The sequence below is a fragment of the Pipistrellus hanaki genome (genome assembly GCF_964339955.1).
Source record: "Pipistrellus hanaki genome assembly, chromosome: 10".
NCBI classification, from domain to species: Eukaryota; Metazoa; Chordata; class Mammalia; order Chiroptera; family Vespertilionidae; genus Pipistrellus; species Pipistrellus hanaki.
Window position 1 is genome coordinate 43038078 of NC_140512.1, and position 12061 is coordinate 43050138.

Below are 12061 nucleotides of genomic sequence, written 5' to 3' on the forward strand. Positions count from 1 at the left end.
AGAATGAAGAACTGTGAGAAAAGGTATTGTTTGAGGGAAAGACATAAAGATTGAACCTAAATGAATCGTTGTCTCTGGAATCTAGCATTCCTTATTATTTTCTCCTGTGACAGACTTCTTTCTCACTCTGTCACAGTTCATTCTATGTCCCTCTGCTGTTAATAGTTCACTGCTGTACTTCCGCCCTTGACCCTGCCTACAGAGATTAGAACATACAAGTTAGACCTTTCTCAACTATTCAAGTGCCTTCCTCTTAAACTTTCAATATTATATCTATTTCCTCAATTCTCTAGAGGCCTGTTATTTAGATGACAAAAAGCTAAATTTACTAAATATTATCAATTAAGATGAATCTATTTTTATGGAGTAATGTCTAATTTAATCCAAAGATATATTTGCATTATAAATGATTTATAAGTTTATAAAATCCTAACAAACATTACAAAGAATACATTTAGACATAAGGATCAGCCACCCTTCTCTGAATGTCTACACACACACACACACACACACACACACACACATGCACGCCAAGTTTGAAATAGGATTAAATCTTTTATTACAAAACAAGAGGCCTGATGCATAAAATTCATGCAAGAGTAGGCCTTCCTTTCCCCAACTGCCAGCGCTGACTTTCCTCTGGCACCTGGGACCCAGGCTGGCTTCCCCCAGGCCCCTGCTTTGCCCCAGGGGGAAGGATGTCTGGTCAGATTAGCATATTACCCTTTTATTATTATCAATAACTTTAAAATGGCACCATCAAACAATTACTGTTATGACTTTCAGTAGAGACATACATAGGACATTAGTATGCATAGAAAATTTATAGGCCATAGAAAATAATATATCTCTAAAATAAGTCCCCAAAAGCATTTCCTTTTCATAGAGTTCCCTATACCAAATTAACCTACCAGAGTAAATTTAAACTGTGCTAATTTGCTTACACATCTGAGGTTATTCACATATTTATTTTAATCAAATAATATATGCACACCAAAAAATAATTTCCACAGAATGGATTGAGACCAATACCTGCCATTAATTTATTAAAAGTAAATTTATAATAAAAACTCTTAAAAATTGACCATTACATTATTTTTTCAAGTGTTCTATTTTGTTTGACTGGTAATAGTAGTTAAGGACAATAGAAAACTCCTTCTTCCTTTTTTAATGGTTTATAATATTTAAAGTTTAGTAATTATCATTTGAATTTCTTTAAGGATTAATCACAGAGGTTGAGTATATCCTTTTCCATCAAAAGAATTCTATGTAAAAATAGGATTAAACTTAAATTAATTGCTTGACTTAATTGACTTAAAAATTAATATTAAGACTCTATTTCAATGTCAAGCATATAGCTCATCTATATATTTTTCTAAGTCACATTGTTTTTCATTTGCATTCCCCACTGAAGTAGCTGATCTTAGAGAAGTCATCTATTTAGACTAGTTGCATGCATACACATGCTTTTAAATCTGTTCAATCAAAATAATAATGAAAGGAGTCAATGTCTGCACTTAGCAGAAAGTAAACATCCAGCTGTAATGTTAATGACTATTCTTGACAAGAGGATCATTTGATTCTGTTGTTGAATACGAGGAAGTCTCTAAATATCCATACTAGCTTAGAAATACTTCAAAATGAGTAGATTTATTTGTGAGAACATGACCTTCTCTGATGCAAAGCAGCTACATAACACAGATTGCTGTGAACTGAATTGGGCATAATTAAATTCATAAAACAACACTTCATCAGTAACCATAACAATGTTCTACTTGGTTCTAAGGAATTTTTGAATTTTAAAGTGTTAAGTCCTTTCATTTTTCTACATCGGATGCATTTTAGTAGAAGACAATTATAGGCCATATTACTAAGTTGCTATTAAACATTTAAGTTTACCCCCCATCTCCTTGTATTATCTTTAACATTTCCAAGAGGGACTCCATTAATTCACACCATCTTGTAGACCCCTTCTACATCAAATTAGGGCTGACCTCTGTTGTCAGTAGAAAACTATGGAAGTGGTGACTGTGCATGACTTTCAAGGCTAGTTTTCACCTTGAACTCTGAGACTACTAACCCTGAAAAGTCAGCCATCATACTTGAGCAATCTTATGGAGAGGCCCATGAAGAGATAAAAAATCACGAGGTTAAGCCATTGTATTTTGGAGTGATTTATCATGTTGTAATATAAATCTAAAAATGTGATAGTGATTTAAGCATTGGGATGTCCAAATAAGTTGAATGGGCCTGGAAACTACTATTACTTGAAGTCTAAAGGCTCTGGAGTTTGTTGGAAATGGCTTGAAGGAAGGTGGGGAAAAATGTTATTGGAAATGAGAGAAAACCAGATCTTGTGTTGTTGCAATGGGACATTTAGCAACACTGTGTTAATATGGGAAGGAAGATGGTATCCTTGAGATATTTGTAATCGAGCTAATGGCATTTTCAGGCAGGGAATCTGACACCTTTCAATTTATAGTAAAAGGGAGAAAAGAAGTGAGAAAAGCTAAAGAAAAACTGTTAAATATGAAGCATACAGTTGAAGATAACGTTTTCTCAATAATAGTCACTTCAGTTGGCAAACAATGCAAAAAAATGAATAAACGATGTTCAGGCAAAGATCAACTACCATTAAAACATAATCTAAAAATAACATGAGGTGTGACTATAAAATCCATGTTAAAACTTCAAAACATATTTGGTGGTGCCTCAAAAAACCATTTACTCAGAAAAAAATACTTCTAGGAATCATACTGGTGTTTAATATATGTCCTCTGAATTATATAATAGGGATTCTAATAATCTTAAGGGCACCTTGCCCTTAGCATGCCAGCAGAAACCCAATGTAAAAAATAAAAATAAAAAACTGTTTAATAAAGTAAACCTGAATAGCATTCACAGAGAGGCTACTGATTTTTAAGAGAACTGTACTGGAGAAAACACCACAAGCTTGGACTGAAAGGACTAGAGATGGTGCAAAGTGAGAAAAGGTCTTTAGATGCTAAATTTCTGCAAGGCAGGAAACTACACAGCTGTGAACATGAACTATGTTTTATTTTAAAAGGAAAACATGTGTCAGATTGATTAAACTGAGAATCCAGAAAGCACAACCAAGAGCTATGGATAATCATTTCTAGGAATTAGAAGACATGAATTCTAATAAAGGAATTGGCAACATGTGCCTGACTGAATTTCAGAACCATTATGGAACTCCTGTTTTTCTCCATTAGAACTGGAAAGTCTAAAGTGGTAGCTCTATGCCTATCCTAACTTTGTATATTGATTGTGTGACTGGCCTAGAATTGTCGCAGGTCTTCAGATGAGAGGCTACAATTGAGTAACTGCACCTGTCACTTCTGCAATGATCTATTTGTCACACAGGTCAGCACTGATTCAGTGTGGGAAGGTACTACCCAAAAGTATGAATAATAGGAAGTTAAGATTTATGGCTCTCTTGGAGCATGGTTACCAGAGTTTGCCCTTTGGGACACAGAGATTCATGTTTCTTCAACATGAAAGTATATTCATCACCTCCAAAGGCCTTCCAATGTTTCATCCCATTAGAGCAAGCATGTCAAACTCAAAAGCTAACACAGGCCAAATAAACAAGGTTTAAGTGTATGTGGGCCGCAAAAATACACGCACAAAAGCTTCAATTTTCATAGAAATGTAGAGACATGCTGAATACCAAGGGCAGAAATAAATGAGTAATCATTAACATAAAATAATAGAACATTTTAATAAAAATAATATTTTTCTTGAACATTAATTTGCCAGATACTGAATGACTCCACAAATTAATAATCATAACACAAATAAACATATTTTTCTTCTTCTCTTAGAACAAAATATTTCTTGGTGCACACACCAAACAAGTCAATCCAAGACTAACGACATGGCAATTGGCTGCCAAAATATTCACTGCTAGTATTCGTGGAGAGAAATGGTGTACCTGCACTGTAAGGTGCATAAGGGAAATGAATGCATTACAATTATACTAATAGTAATCAGTTATTAGTGAACATTGTAGTTCCTTATTAATAATTATGTGTAACATGCAAAAAAATGAAACTAGCCTTAACTGTTTGGCTTGGTGAATAGAGTGTCGGCCTGTGGACTGTAAAGGTTCCAGGTTTGATTCTGGTCAAGGGCATGTACATTGGTTGTGAGCACATTCCCAGTAGGAAGTATGCAGGAGGCAGCTGATTGATGTTTCTCTCATCAGTGTTTCTAACTCTATCCTTCTCCCTTCCTCTCTATAAAAAAAATTATAAAATATATTTAAAAAAATGAAACTAGACCATCTACTTAAACCATACACAAAAATAAACTCAAAATGGATAATGAACTTAAACATAAAATGGGGAACCATAAAAATATTAGAGGAATCCATAGGCAGAAAAATCTCAGACATATGCTGAAGAAATATATTCCCTGATACAGCTCCTAGGGCAATAGAAACTAAAGAGAAAATAAACAAATGGGACTATATCAAAACAAAAAGCTTCTGTACAGCAAAAGAGATCATCAACAAAACAACAAAAAAGCCCACTGCATGGGAGAGCATATTTTCCAATGTTATCACCGATAAGGGTTTAATCTCCAACATTTACAGGGAACTCATACAACTTAACAAAAGGAAGATAAACAACTCAGTAAAAAAAATGGGCAATGGACCTAAATAGATACTTTTCGAAAGAGGACATAAGGAAGGCAAGAGACATATGAAAAATGCTCAAAGTAACTAATCATCTGAAAGATGCAAATCAAAATGACAGTGTGGTACCATCTTACACCTGTCAGAATAGTTATCATCAAAAAATCAACAAATGACAACTGCTGGTGAGGATTCGGGGGTGGGGAGAAGGAACCCTTATGCATTGCTGGTGGGAATGCAGCCTGGTGCAGCTGCTGTGGAGAACAGTATGGAGTTTCCTGAAAAAACTAAAAATGGAACTCCCATTTGACCCAGTAATCCCACTCCTAGGAATATATCCCAAGAAACTAGAAACATCATTCTTAATGTATATATGCACCCCCATGTTCATAGCAGCACAATTTACCATAGCTAAGATTTGGAAACAGACTAAGTGCCTATCAGCAGATGAGTGGATTAAAAAACGGTGGTACATCTACACAATGGAATACTATGCCACAGTATAAAAGAAGGGATTCTTACCATTTGCAACAGCATGGATGGAACTGGAGAGCATTATGCTAAGCAAAATAAGTCAGTCAGAGAAAGATAAATATTACATGATCTCACTCATTTATGGAATATAATGAACAACATAAACTGATGAACAAAAACAGATCTAGAGACAGAGAAGCATCAATCAGACTGTCAAACCTCAGAGGGAAGGTAGGGGAGGGTGAGGGTAAGGGGAAAGATCAATAAAAGGACTGTATGCATGCATATAAGCATAAACAATAGACACAGACACCAGGGGGGTGAGGGCATGAATGGTGGCATGTATCCCACTGAGGGGTCCTGGGATAAGGAACCCCACCAGTACACCAGAGTGGGGAGGCAATGGGAGAATAAGGACACATATGTAATTCTTTAATCAATAAAGAAACAAAGAAAAACATATAATATTAATAAACCATTTTAAGTGAAAATCCTATATAATAAAAGCCTAATATGCTAAGTGTCTGGTTGTCTGGTCATCCGTTCAACCAATCAAAGCATAATATGCTAATGATATGCTAAGGCTGATCAACCATCTGCTCTGATGTGCACTAACCATCAGATGGCAGATGCTCTGACTGGTTGGTTAGTTTGCTGCTAGGGTCCAGCCAATGGGGACTGAGTGAGACAGGCTGGACATGCCCTGGAGCCCTCCTGTGGTCCCTCCCTGGCTGACCAATTTCCCGTTTCCCTCCCCAGCTTCAATTGTGCACTGTTGGGGTCCCTCAGCCTGCCCTGTGCTCTCTCACAATCCGGGACCCCTCAGTGGGGCACAATGACTGTCAGGTAGTTCCATCCTATATAATAAAAGGCTAATATGTAAACCAACCAAATGGTGGAACAACCAATTGCTATAATGCACTCTGACCACCAGGGGGCAGAATGTTAACACAGGAACTTCCCCCTGGTGGTCAGTACACTCCCACAGGGGGAGCGCTGCTCAGTCAGAAATCCTGAGTTGGGCTCATGGCTAGCAAGTGCACTGGTGGTGGCAGAGGCAGTGGCAGTGGCAGGAACCTCTCCCGCCTCCAGAGCAGCACTAAGGATGTCCAACTGCCAGCTTAGACCCACTTGGGAGCAGGCCTAAGCGATGGGTTGGACATCACAGAGGGCTCCAGGACTTTGAGAGGGCACAGGCTGGTCTGAGGGACCACCCTGCCCAGAGTGCATGAATTGTGTGCACCAGGCTTCTAGTATTAATAATAATTAGGTATAACTGGAAATTATAAAATTAAATTACAAAAATTGTATTAAAATGTTTATTACATACCGTTATATTGGCTGGTCTGCAAAAATATTCATTGTGTGTGGCATGCTGCCTGTGAGCCATGAGTTTCACATGCTTGCATTAGAGAATCTGTTAAAAATTTAATAACTCACTATCTAAGTCAAGTTCATATCCAAATGAAGCTCCTGGGATGTCCAAGAGGAAAGAAAGCTGTTTAGGTGCAGTTCCTGTGACTCCCAGGGCTTACTAATAAATGGCATTAGAGGCTTCACCTTGGTCTCTTGGACCACTTGCTGTGGGACTGTCAGACCAGGTGCCATAGGAACCTCAAGTGGTTTGGTGGGGAAACAAGAAAATAAGACCTCCTCCAAACAGTCAGCAGCAAATAGCTAGCTATGTGAGGAAAGCCATCTTGAAGTGGGACCTCCAATCCTAGTCAAGCCCTCAGATGACTGAGGCCCTGGGAAACATAACCTCAACCTCATCAAAACACTTCAAGCCAGAACTTCCTAGCCAAGTTGCTCCTGAATTAGAAGTTGCTCCGCAGAAAAAGAAGAGAGAGTAAATTATTACCATGCTGAGCTACTGGGTTTTTGGGTTGTTCTATGCAGCTATAGAAAATTCAGATTATAACTAATAACTCCTGCCATCACTTTCTCAAATAGTTTTTAAAAATTAGAAGTTGAATAACAAAACCTTAGCCTGCAAAGCAGAGTTAATGGTGGATTGCTGACCATTCCCTTATACCTAGTAATGGGTTAAAGATATTGTGTCTCTGAGGCTGAAATTCCTAGTGTCCTAACTCTGTTTGAAATGGAAGAGAAAATGTTACTTACTTCCTGTATTTGTTCCCTGCATGTACAAACATAATGTCACAAAAAATACCAGTGAAACTTTCAGTAATGACTAAAACTCAGGAATTGGCCTATTTAATAGATTAATAGCAGGAGTGTTTGGAGTTACAAATTTGCAACTGAGAATATGAGGGTCAGAAATGAATAGATACAAAATGGATAGAAAGTTAACATTAATAAAATTTTATCAATTTAGTAGAAAGAATATAAAGAATAAAGAGGTAAACTTTTGTTTGCTTTGACTTAGAGCTTTAAATTTGTTATATCTATAAATTTGGAATAAACATGCAATATTCATGCACGGGTCATTGTTCCTGGGCTCTACGATCTGACAATGTGTTATAACACCCACAGTGAATTGTGATCCTGCCTGCCTCAATTTCATTTCACTCTCAGTAAACATGGGCACCTCCTTGCTTTACAGGGTCATTATAATTATGTTGCCTCACTGTCATGTTTGAGATTTTCATTTCAAGACTTAGGATATAAAAACTTCATACCTGATTTGAAGTCCACTCAGTATTTATTATTCTTACTGACAAAAGAAATACATGCAATTTCAAGGTTTTAAAATTTTAATTCAGAAATACATCAGTGAAAAGCATGCTGATATTTCTTTTGACAGTAAAATGCCAATCTAAAGTGTTGTAAATTATAACGTTAAACTGATGGGACAGAAATAGCAAACAAGAGACAACAGGGTTGAAAATTTCACACATTAAAATAATGTGCATGCTGAAGTTATCTTTATTTACAGTTACTTTAAAGTTGGACAGTTTGGGAGGTCAGAGAGAGGCTGGTGGAATGCTGTAAAGATGCTAAAAAAATATGCAATGTCATCCTTTTAATATAATCTTAGATGATTGTGAAAAATGTCTACTACCAATTTCTATTGTTTCCCAAGTTTCCTGAATAATTCACCCTGTTTGCAATGTGGGTCCATGCAAGCAGAGTGTTAGACATGAGCCCAGTGGCGGCTGGCACCTCCACATTGAGAATATCTGTGCAGCACACTCATCTGGTGTGGCTGTGAACCTAACTACAATACAGGTTGATTGAGTAAATAAATAAATCTACTGAGGACAGTGGAACTGGGTTCTCATTATCAGGAAAGGGGATACAAATGTAAACTGAAAAATCTTGAAAGGATACTATGGGTTTGGTTTAGAATTTAATCTATCAATGTGCACTTATGCACTTCAGTGTATTTAGATAGATGTAGAAATAAATCTAACTGGGATTGTGTGAATGCTCAATATACAGATAATTTCTATCATGCTTGTAGATAATCTAGGAGCAGGGTTATCTCTATAGTTTAGACCTCAGTTTCTCTACTGAATAAAACCACCACTTTGGAGAAATGGTTGACTCCAGAGCTGGGTTAGGAAAAGCATAAAAGCACAATATGAGACAGATATTTTGCTGAATAAGAAAGCAAAAAATTGCTCAAAAAAAATAATGATATCATGTCAGAATGACACAGGAGCCAGCCTGAAGAAGGCTTCTACTGATCAAATCTGGACAATTTGAGTGCAAAATAATTATGGACCATAAAATATGTTTTGAATATCAAAAGAAAAAATATAATAAAGGAAGGAAGGAAGGCAAAAGGAAAAGGTTATGTAGGTTAGAGAGAGGTTACGTAGGTTAGAGAGAGGAAAAGAGGGAGAATAAAGAAAGAAAGGAAGACCTAAAAATAAAAAGAAGAAAGTAAGGAAAAATGGAAGAAAGAGAGAGAAGAGGGGAGAGAAAAAAATAAAGAAGGAAATTAAGTTATAGACAAACTTCACTGAATAAAATAGGAATCCATGAGTCAACCTGCACAAAAATAAACAAGGAGAATGAAATATCTTCCTATAGTACTTTGCTAACTAAAAAAACAAAAAACAAAACAAAACATCATGTTGGAATTAGCAAGTCACCATTTGGCCACTGTCACAACAATAATTCATTCAGGGGGAAATATCAATTGATAGCTCAATTGTATGGGTGAAAGTTGGATGAGGAACAGAGTCTCAAAGTATCTCTCTAAAAACATATTTATTAATTTCAAAAAGGAAACTAGTTATTTTATAGCAAAGAACCCTGGAAGCCATCTTTATAATCAATAATAAAAGTTATCACCGTCAGTCAAGGGACTGGTTGACATTGTGGGCCACCAGATAAGATGCAATGAGAAGAATACAGCATTGCCAGGTAGTACTCCTGCCCCAAAATACACATCCTAAGTCTAGAAAGGAGGAAACATCAGACAGACCCAAACCAAAATGATCTTCAGGAGTGATGAGGTTGTGAAAGTAAAGAATCATGATCCATGATTTACAACAATATAAATAAGATGTAGTTTTTATGTCGATGAAAGATCTTTGGGGTGTTTTGAAAGGGAGAGGAACAGGCAGTTAATGATTAAAGCTTCTCCAAGTAAATTTGCCAAAATCAGAAAGTCCTAAAACACAAATGAACCTACATCCTATATAATAAAGAGCTAATATGCAAATTGACCATCAATCCAACACACAAGATGGCATCTCCCATGTGGTCAAACATGACCACCCCCATGTGGACACAAGATGGCCACCATAAGATGGTCAGCAGGGGAGGGCAGTTGGGAGGGACCAGGCCTGTAAGGGAAGGCAGTTGGTAAAAACCAGGCCTGCAGGGGAGGGCAGTTGGGGATGACCCAGGCCTGCAGGGGTGGGCAGTTGGGGATGACCAGACCTGTCTGGGAAGCCAGTTGGGGACAACCAGGCCTGCAGGGGAGGGCAGTTAGAGGCAATCTGGCCAGCAGGGGAGCAGTTAGGTATTGATCAGGCTGGCAGAGGAGTGGTTAGGGGGCTAATCAGGCTGGTAGGCAGAAGCAGTCAGGGGCAATCAGGAAGGTGAGCGGTTGGGAAGTCAGCAGTCCTGGATTGTGAGAGGGATGCCCGACTGTCTGTTTAGGCCCAATCAGTGGGATCAGGCCTAAACGGCAATTGGACATCCCTTTAGGCGTCCCAGATTAGAGAGGGTGCAGGCTGAGCTAAGCAACACACACCCTATCTCGGGCACAAATTTTCTACACCAGGCCTCCAGTAAAATATGAAAATTGGGAATGTGTGGGAGTCTGAGGAAGAAGCAATTATCAATAAAAATAATTATAGTGCCACAAATTGCACAGTTCTAAGTAGCTTCATGTAGAGATTATCACTTGTATTTTTTTTTATTTTTATTTTTTGATAAAAATAACAGGTTTTACATAGAGAACTTATTTCGTTGTTGTAAATCATGGGTCACGATTAGATAGAGAAGTCCTATTGGTGTGAGCTTATCCTGAAGTCAACAATACAGTGTTGTTTTTCCTTATACAATGATGAAGTCAATTCAGGCTAAGCTTGGATGCTTCTCAGTGTGGAAGACCCAGGGATAGAAATCCAGCAGTTTGATCTCATAACAATGCTTTCTGAAATATCTGCACAAAGCTAATAAACATTGTATTTTCCAAATTGAAATTGCAATCGTATTCCTTGGGAAGCCTGCCATAAGTACCTCCCCTTCCTTCCCATTCCTAATGGATGAATTAGAAAATTTCTCATATAGAGATGGAATAGAGAGTAAGCATATTGTGAAGTTTTAAGGTGCTTTTCCTTTATTTGCAGCTCTGGGATATTAATGCAATTTTTTTTTTGTCCTTGTACTGGGCATTTGTAGTGCCCACTCCTAGAGAAGTGAGCAGCAGCATAGATTCAGTGTGCAGAAACGTTATCTCTTGGGAGATTTTTGCATATGTTATACCCTGTTTTACACTTGTTTCTGTGGGTCATTTCCCCCAGAAGTCCTCAAAGGAAGGATAGCAATGCATTGCTTCTATTTTAGAGATTAAAATAAAATTATGATAATAAATGTAAAGAGTCAAGAATCAGCTGCACACCTGTTTCCAGCTTTTGGAGACTAGAGAGAGAGGTAGGGGAATAGGGTGTGACATGCGACCCCACAGTGGGATTTTTTTTTCTCTAAAGGACAATATAGGACAATTGACAAAACTTGAATAAGGCCTCTGGGTGAAAGTTATACGAGTGGCTTTTCTATTTTTCTTGCATTTCCCCCCAGATTTGAATTGTTCAATAATAAAAGCAATTAAAAATTTTTCCACCTGATATGAAGTCGTGCTTTATGCTAAAAACTCTTCCATTTGGCATTACTTTATCCTATATTATAAAAGGCTAATAGGCAAATCGACAGAAGGGTGGAATGACCAGTCGCTATGACTCACACTGACTACCAGGGACGCAGACACTCAAAGCAGGAGCTGCCCCCTTGTGGTCAGTGCACTCCCACAGGGGGAATGCCGCTCAGCTGGCTCCTGGCTGGTGAGCACAGTGGTGGTGGCAGGAGCCTCTCCTGCTTCTGCTGCAGGAAGGAGTGAGGGGTCCCAGACTGAGAGAGGGCACAGGCTGGGCTGAGAGACCTCCCCACCCCCGCCAGTGCATAAATGTTGTGCACCAGGCCTCTGGTTTTCCAATAAAATGAAACTGTCTTCTCCCAATGTTCTCAATGCCCCCTCTTCTTTATTACACTTTAATCTGCATTCAGTGTCCATGGATTTTCAATGAAATTGGGCTTCCTATTTCAGGTAACCAAAGGACAACTTTACCCTTTCATTAGATTTCTCAGTGGCATTTGACACTTGATTCTCATATATTTATATTCTATGTTATCAAACCAGAATGACTTTTATTCCCTTACTAAACTGGATATTCTTACTACTGCATTACATTCCAAATTTAATTCATATCCCCCTTAGTCAGA

The 12061-nt window shown here is 37.9% G+C and overlaps 1 protein-coding gene across 1 annotated transcript in view; it reads right to left on the reverse strand.

Annotated features, from left to right (window-relative positions):
• The window catches only part of CNTNAP2 (contactin associated protein 2), a 1655791-nt gene that overhangs the window by 705261 nt on the left and 938469 nt on the right, over nucleotides 1-12061 (reverse strand). The window lies entirely within an intron of this gene.